Below are 6,097 nucleotides of genomic sequence, written 5' to 3' on the forward strand. Positions count from 1 at the left end.
TCAGTTCTGGAAACTCCCATTTTTTTTTTCTTGCTGTCGGCATGTGCATGCCATTGGGCGCCGGTGGGCTCGCGCATGGCCTTCGTTAAGCCGCCGCGACGTCTCAACTTCAAACCCTCGTTTCTCCCTCGTCCGGAATCCAAATCAAGTGAATTTTTTTTTTTAACTTAACTAATTTTTCGCTGTCTTTCCAACAGTGTGTTCAGTTGCACCTAACCCTTTTTGCCTTAAGTACTCATTTTTCTTCGTCATGCCGTTTCTCCTTCGTCCGGACTCCGAATCATGCTATTCTTGAGTCCATCTTGATTATTTTTTTGTTATCCTTCTAGTGGTGTGCTCGGTGGCACCCAAATCCATAATTTTTAGAAATGACTATTTTGCCCCTGGGGCTTATTTGTTGTAACGATCCGGATTTCTCAACCCGGTGCGTTAGTGATGAACCGGAAGTTGACCCGATAATGGACCCGAAATGCGAAAACGAAAGAAGTCAAATGACCTCAAGAGATGTACGTCATCCCTAAGGCCCCAAAATGACTCTCCATGAAGCCACAGAACTCAAATGAGCCAAGCAAATGAAGCAAGAATGCCTAACCGGAAAAGAGATGAACTAAGGGCAAAATGGTCATTTCTCACTGAAAAGGGTGCCACCGTGCACACCATTGGAAGGACAACAAAAAATAAACAAAATTAGACTCAAGAATCTTCTGATTCTGAGTCCGGGCAGAAAAGATATGAAATTCCAACACCCGATGCAAAAGTTATGAAGCAATGACTTAACATTTTCCAATATTTTCATAATAAACTTTGAAAACAAAAGTGTATAGAAAACGAGATACATGTCATTGGCCTCCGGCCTCATCTCATACATATTAAATACATTGAAAAGAGTGCACTTATGTACACTTTACATATACGAATCAACGAATACAAGTTTAAACAAATAAGGCTACAAAGAGGCATCTTATGCTAACACTTGCATAAAATAGAAACTTAGAAACTGTAAGCCATCTAAGGAGCAATGGAATCTTCAAATCCTGAGTCCTGTACCTGAAATATGCCCCAATATCGTAGGGGTGAGTAACATAAAGCTACTCGTAGGAGATGAGCATGCATCGACCTAACATTTTACAATTTTATCACTTTATGGTAAAACATGTTAAAGGGGCTCATGCCACCTAACGTCTATGTCAAGATGAGACCCGAGGAGCATCCTAAGCTACCTAGATTATTTATATCATAATCACATTGTTCATGCAATTCAAACAACATGGAAACATGTTATACAAGGCAACAAGATATAGATTCTCAAAGTCTTCAACTTGAAAACCAAAATACGAAAACAACAAGTGTGGGTCATGCCACCTAACGTCTATGTTCAAAATGAATCTATAAGGTCATTCCTAAACTACATTTGAACATCAAAACACAAATTATGATATCGATGCAATTTAACTAACAATGGAACTTCCAATACAACGCATAAAGCATGCTTTCACAAAGCTACATCTTAAGCTCAAAATAGGAAATCAAATAAGAAACAACAAGTTACGATATCATCTAGTTATCAACTTGAAATGAAATACGAAATCAAACAAAGTGGATACTCGGACGTCACACCGGATCAGACTGACAACATAGTTACTTTAGGGTTACTAGCCCATGGGTAACCTCCCTATGTGCGCACTAGACTATATAGAGGGATAATCCCCCGTACTAGAACCAAGTCCTAGCCGTAGCCAAACAATGACATCCCCAAGTTTCTAAAATCAACAAATTGTGCAACATCGTATATATATCAACATGTATATACAAGATATCAACTATTTACCAAGCACAATCTAAATTTTGGAAACTTATACAATACATGCTCAAAATTCACAACTATTATGGCATGTAAGATGTCAAATACAAAGTGTGCAAATCCTTACACATAGCAATAATATATTCAATAAGGAAAAACATATTCTCATGAATATAAAAGTAACAATTATGTTATCCAATATTCAAAAGTAATCGAGTGAACATACATCAAATCCAAATCCATGATTTAAATATAGAAACAACTTCCAAAATGCAATTAAATCCATTGAGTAATAAAGTAGAATTTAATTAAACATAAATAGTTAAATTCTCTAAATTCTAAGTTAATCCAAATAACCTCAATTTAATATATATTGAAAGATATGTCATGGTCATCATATATATAATATCAAATGACAAGTTAAGTGATTAAAACACTTAAAACAAAATTAATCAAGCTAATTAATTAATTTCCTCTAGATTTTTAAGCAATTCCAAATGCCCTTAATTTAATCTATGTTAGAGAACATGCCAAGGCCTATTTAAATACCACATTACAACTTGATTTAATGCTTGATACAACCATGTAAATTAAACTTCACTAAAGATAAATATTAAATAAAAGTTTTAATTCTTAATCAAATGATCCAAATGTAATATATGTTAACCAATATATCTAAACATAATTTCCTAGCATGTTACAATTCAAATCAAAGTTATACATCATCATAAATTTTAAATCTTATACAAAGAAATAAAAATTACTAACTTTCTAAATTTGATACAAGGCATACATATATGTTGTATAATCATGGCAAACACACAATACAACACACAAATAATCCTAAAACTTTCCATACCTCAATTGGAATGAAAATCCCAATTACCATCGAAATGAAATCGCCCCAAATTTTCGGTCCGCAAAACAGATTTTTCAGCTTGCTACCTTCAACTTGTAAAATTCATAAAAAATTCAATTCCAACCCAAATTGAATGAATCCAAAGCCCAATGAAAGCTTAAACAATGTAATTTTATAATATAAATTTAGTTTAACAAAATATTTTCCCAATTGAAACAGTTTTGACCCACAACTTTGAAACAAATTCTGCCCAGAAAACACATTTTCAGCCTGTAGCTTCCAACTTTGAAAATTCATGAAAAATTCATTTGACATCCAAATTGTGCAAACCTAATTTATTTTGGAAGTAAACATATGAGAGTATAAAACTGGAAATTTAAGCCATGATCCAATGTCAAAAGGTTAGTGAAATAAATCATCTAAAAATATGTTTTCCAGCTGTAATAAAAACATGGACAGCAGATAGTTTCGGATTTTAAAAAAAATTTAGAAATGCTCTAAAATCGTGAAAAAATTCTGAGTAGTGTAAAACCCATAAGGAAAGTTCCAGTAAAAATTTTAAGGCAATTGAAGCAACACAACTCTGTATAAAAAATTCATTTCCGGACTGAAAAAGAAAAGTTTCAAATTTCCAGCAACTAGCTTGCAACTTCAAAAATTCATAACTAATTCATTTTAAATCCAAATTACATGAAACCAAAACTAAATGAAAGCTAATTGCATATATTTTCATATTCTATATTTAATTTGACAATATTAATTTCAAGTTAGAACAGTTTAAGAGCAAAATACAAGTCCTTCTCTTCCATGCAGGTAAAACACTCAATAATGACATAAAAATACTTCAAAATAATAGATCAATACCTCACTAGAGAATTGAATCTCTAGATACCAAAGCAAAACTAGGAGTTAGGCTAGATCCTTCAAGGGTTTTGAAGAGGAGGATGAGGGGAACAAAAAGTATTCCAAGTTCAAAGTTCTAAGGTAAGTGAAAGGGCACCAAAAATGAAGTCAAAGCTACTAGTCAAGCTTTTCTCCAATGGTGGCTTCCTTAGGGTTCTTGAGAGGAAAGTGATGAATGAATTAAAATATGTAAATCCTAAGCTAAATTGGTGGGCTTTTCCACTAACTAGGCGCTCTTGCACTACCTCTCACACACACACTAATGCAAGACTAAAGGTGAGTCCTACACTTGTCATGAATCCAAGTAAGCTTCCAAGATTAAATATTAACCCTACACTTGTCAACCATCCATGCCAACAAGTGGACCAATCCTAGGACAACAAGTGGGTGAATCTCCAACCTCCATGTGTCATGAGATTAAGCCTCCAAGTGGTTCCACCACAAAATCAACAAGTGGCACCATAGGAATGTGACACTTGTCACATTTTTCGAAAATTGCAAAAAGGTCTTTTTTGAAAATATCTTCCAATTTAATTTTCAAAATGGTCCCTAAGACGAAAAATAATTACTTTACTTAATTACCCAAAAACCCCTCAAGTTATGGATAATTGCAAAAAGTCTTATTTTTATGACTTTTACAAAGAAAGTAAGCATTTAATATGCATTTCTACAAAAGTAAAAATGTAGATGTTATGAAATTTAAACATCATGAATGTATGCAAAACCGGAATCAAATCTGAGCACAAAAAATGAGGTTATGCAAGTAAAAGTGAAAAGCGAGAAGAGGACGAAATAAAGAAAAGACGAAAAATGAATAGTGTCAAAAAACAAAAAAATGTGAAAATGATTCGGTCCTTAAAGGAAGTTGTCAATCCAAAGGAAAAAGTCTCAGAAACCATCTTCGAGCACTCGAGACGACACTAAGAGGCGGGAAATCGAACCCGAAAAGGAAAATATAATGAAAAAAAAAATTTATCCGCAAAATTTGAAGAAAAAGGGAAAAGGAAGAAAATGACTGGGTCATTACATTTGTTATATTTTCGATCTTTTGCTTCCGCATCAGTTCTCGTTGAGTTCCACGACCTCATGGAAGGTCACTTTGACTTCTTAGAGTCTTGTTTTCTTTTTTTTGCTTCCGCATTCGGATCCGTTATTGGGGTCAATCTTCGGTTCATCACTGACGCATTGGCCTAAAAACCAGGGCCGTCACAGGTGGTATCAGAGCTCCTAGGTTTGAATACCTTGGACGACGGGTTTTGGGTGCATATCACGTTTTTATTGCTATGTTATACGTGTACATATGTTATTTGTTAACACGTTTCAGTATTATAACATGTTTACGTGCTTCTTGATAACATGCTTTGATAACCTGTCTACATGCTTAATTGACAAATTGTTTTGAAGCTTACTTGATTCGTTTTAGCATGTTGTATATGTTTATCTACTTTAGCATTACTGTATGTTACATACATTGCCTTGCTTCTTGTTTCGTGCATTCATGGCGTGAGTTGCATTCGATCATAATAACTCGTGTTATTATTGATCTTGTTTCCTTTTTGGGGCATCGTGTTAGGGTTCTGGTAGAATCTTGTAGAGTTCCCACTGAACTCGTTGGCATCTTGGTTTGGGGGATGGTTCCTTTCCTCGTAGTGAGAGATTGGACTCATCTAGGTTCTGTGTTGCGTTCTCTGCATGGTGTCTTTTGAGAGGCATTCCATTCATCCTTTTGATTTTACGAACTTGCCATTTGTATGATCACTTTTACATGTTTATGAGCCCCATTATTTTCGGGCATGTATTAGAAACATGTTTAGGAAATGTAACTATGTGGTAGTTTGTGTGAAGATGTATATGATACGTTCGCTTATACCGTATCTGTTTACCGTGCTAATGCCGTTGGTTGTGTATAGCGTGTTGTTATTTATTTAACCTCTATGTGATAGGTGGTTTATTTGGTTTACCTTATGTGTACTGTGCTTAGCACTATGATATTATTTGATTATGTCATTTAATTTTGTGAGCATATACTATGTGAGTATTTAGTTTATGCTGTTTTATCCTTCCTACACTTATGTTGGGGTTTGTGACCTTGGTTGTCGGGATTGTCATGAGTGAGCTACGTGGTAGACTTGTGTTTTGAGATTTTGTTGTCCACTATAGGGATTTTGATCTAATATTTTGTCTTCTGTATGTAGCCTTACGGTAGGTCTACTTCAGATCTGTGCTTAGAGTTTTGGTTTGTGGGTCCAATCCATTGGCTTGAGGGCACAGACTCGTCAGGCTGTGGATTCAGGACTGTTGGTTTCCTTTCCTTCGTGTCTTCCCTTGGGGAGTTTTTGCCGTGGTTGTTAACGGGTTATGGTGCTTAGAGTGAGTGGGTTGGTGTGAGATCATTTTACGGGGACTTGTGTCCAAATCATTAAGGAATTGTTTAATTCGTAAGGTGAGCTCGATGCTCTTTTGAGGATGTCTTTTGGAGACTTGCTTTGGTTTTGGAGATCTAGATGTGGTTGACTCTTAGGAGAAGTTTTAGA

The 6,097-nt window shown here is 35.1% G+C and overlaps 1 long non-coding RNA gene across 1 annotated transcript; it reads right to left on the bottom strand.

Annotated features, from left to right (window-relative positions):
• Window positions 1-855: 855 nt before the first annotated feature.
• On the bottom strand, window positions 856-3,743 carry LOC132279043 (uncharacterized). Its single transcript, XR_009471202.1, has 3 exons — window positions 3,525-3,743; window positions 2,661-2,752; window positions 856-1,047 (listed from the first exon to the last, which is right to left on the bottom strand). It is a non-coding gene; the product is annotated as an uncharacterized LOC132279043 (long non-coding RNA).
• Between the last annotated feature and the right edge of the window lie 2,354 nt (window positions 3,744-6,097).

The sequence above is a fragment of the Cornus florida genome, unplaced genomic scaffold (genome assembly GCF_030987335.1).
Source record: "Cornus florida cultivar Cherokee Brave unplaced genomic scaffold, ASM3098733v1 CherokeeBrave_3.0.0_Hap2_Chr10, whole genome shotgun sequence".
NCBI lineage: Eukaryota > Viridiplantae > Streptophyta > Magnoliopsida > Cornales > Cornaceae > Cornus > Cornus florida.